This window comes from Carlito syrichta, unplaced genomic scaffold (assembly GCF_000164805.1).
Source record: "Carlito syrichta isolate Samal-C Ts95f unplaced genomic scaffold, Tarsius_syrichta-2.0.1 Scaffold206543, whole genome shotgun sequence".
Lineage (NCBI taxonomy): Eukaryota > Metazoa > Chordata > Mammalia > Primates > Tarsiidae > Carlito > Carlito syrichta.
The window spans coordinates 41,916-44,389 of record NW_007150639.1 but is presented as its reverse complement, the minus strand read 5'-3'; positions in this window follow the sequence as shown (position 1 = coordinate 44,389).

Here is a 2,474-nt window from a genome sequence, read left to right as displayed (position 1 = left end):
CATCATATTATACTATACACGGATTATGAACAATTTAGTGATTCAATTTACTTGAAAATATGTAATTCATGTGAAGTTGTGAGGGGATACCATTTATCTATATCTACAGTTGCCTTCAGAGGAGAGGGGATCATGTTAACATGAAAGATTCTTCTGCTGAACTAAGCAACTCACTGAATGTAGTTATGCATAGGTGGGTCTGGGCTGGGTATGAGTATAAGAATCAGAGAGAAATTAGTTGCTCTGGTTAAGAGAAATGAAGGAATTATTTCCTGTTACTTAGGGAGAAGAGGAGATATAGGGAAAGAGGCAAGGCCCAGAATCAGGGAAAGAGGCAAAAATATCAATAAATGGTTGAGAATCTTTCCTTCTTTCCCCCTTTCTCCCCTTCCTTAGGCTCCTTCCCTCCCTCCCGCCTCTTTCTTTCTTTCTTTCTTTCTTTCTTTCTTTCTTTCTTTCTTTCTTTCTTTCTTTCTTTCTTTCTTTCTTCCTTTCTTTCTCTCTCTCTCTCTCTCTCTCTCTCTCTCTCTCTCTCTCTCTCTTTCTTTCTTTCTTTCTTAAAAACAGAAATTATCTAGTATTAAGTTTAAAGCTGTAGATTCCTCTGTCTCCTGAAACCTAAAGAACTTTTATATACAAGTGACCGGTGAGTAGATTTTAGTATTGATGTATGTTTTGGTTTGTATATTTGCTGTGGTTTATGTGTTCATTTTGGTGAAATTGCTGGAGTTGACATTGTATGGAAAAGGGAAAGTATGTAAAAAGAGGTGAAGCCACTCTTGAACCAAATTAATATTTAATAGATCAGGGGCTCAGGGTCACTTTCCAAAGTCCATGGCCTAGAGGGTCAAGGCAAAACCTGGGCATGTGAAAGGGCAGGTGATCGCAGCCTACTTCTGGCTGTTAAAGTGTTACAGCACCTGCTCCCCTCCCTTCTCTTCCCCACCTTCCTATTTATTTCAATTCACAAATAAACATTGCACATATTTATCATGTACAGTCTGATGTTTTAAAATATGCATTCATTGTGGAATGGCTAAACCCAGCCACCTCCCTGCCTTCTGTTGTTCTCCACACTGGGTGAGTGTCTGATGCCGGTGGGTGTGTGCACAGAGGATGTATCCTTCCTCCCCAAGACAAAGACTGGGTGTTCTGGCTTCTAATCGTTTATGGATTCTTCAGTTTTCCGAAGTAGGTTGCTTCCTTTCTTGAGGAATTCATTCCAAATCTCTGAATTCCAAAGTCTAATTCTCGAGGCAAGCCCTTTTCTTGGATTGAGTTCATTGCTTTCTTTTTTTTTTTGAGCTGGAGTCTCACTGTCGCCCAGACTGGAGTGCAGTGGCCGCTCCCGGCCACCGCAGCCTCGACCTGCTGGGCTCTGGCGATCCTTCCGCCTCAGCCTTCCGAGTAGCCAGAATTACAGGCATGTGCTACCACGCCCGGCTGATTTTTTGATTTATGGTAGAGATGAGGTCTCGCTGCCCAGGCAGGTCTCGAACCCGCGGGCTCAGGCAATCCACTCACCTCAGCCTCCCAAAGGCGCGGGATTACAGGCTGAGCCACCGAGCCCAGCAAGTTCATTGCTTTCTTAGGCCATTTCCCCCAGGGGTTTCAACAGCTTTTAATAATCCCAGTGTTGAGGGGTACCTTTCATAGTTCCTTCCAGGGAGTTCTGAGGCTCTGTGTACAATAGTATCTGGCGACCTGTGATTATAGAATGTCTGAGCTGGGTGTGATCCTCTAGAATCTCCTGTAGTCTTTGTAAAGATTTGGCCCTATTTGTCCACATCCTTCATTCCAAATTTTAAGACTTTTTGTTTGTTTGTTTAAGTCAGTCTCACTGTTGCCCAGGCTGGAGTGCAGTGGCACGCTCATGGCCACCGCAGGCTTGAACTGCTGGACTCAGGCTATCCTTTATCTAAGTCTTCCAAGTAATTGGAACTACAGGCATGTGCCATCACACCTGGCTGATTTTTCTTGCCAAGTTGCCCAGGCTGGTCTCTAACCTGTGAGCTCAGGCAATCCTCCCATCTCGGCCTTCCAAAGTGCTGGGATTACAGACTGAGACTTTATAGGCATGAGCCACCACGCTCGGTCTATTTATTTATTTATTTGAGCCGGAGCCTCACTCTCACTCTGTCACCCAGACTGGAGAGCAGTGGCACACTCACAGCCACCACAGCCTCGACATGCTGGGCTCAGGCAATCCTTCCACCTCTGCCTTCCGAGTAGCTGAACCTACAGGCGTGCACCACCACACCTGATTGATTTTTTTATTCTAGAGGCAGGTCTGGCCAAGTTGCCCAGGCTGGTCTAGAACTCCTAGGCTCATGCAATCCTCTTACCTCCACCTCCCAAAGTGCTGGGATTACAGGTCCAAGTCACCTTGCTCCGCCAATTTTAAGACTATTAAGAAAATATTTTAGCCGGGCTCGGTGGCTCAGCCTGTAATCCCGCGCCTTTGGGAGGCTGAG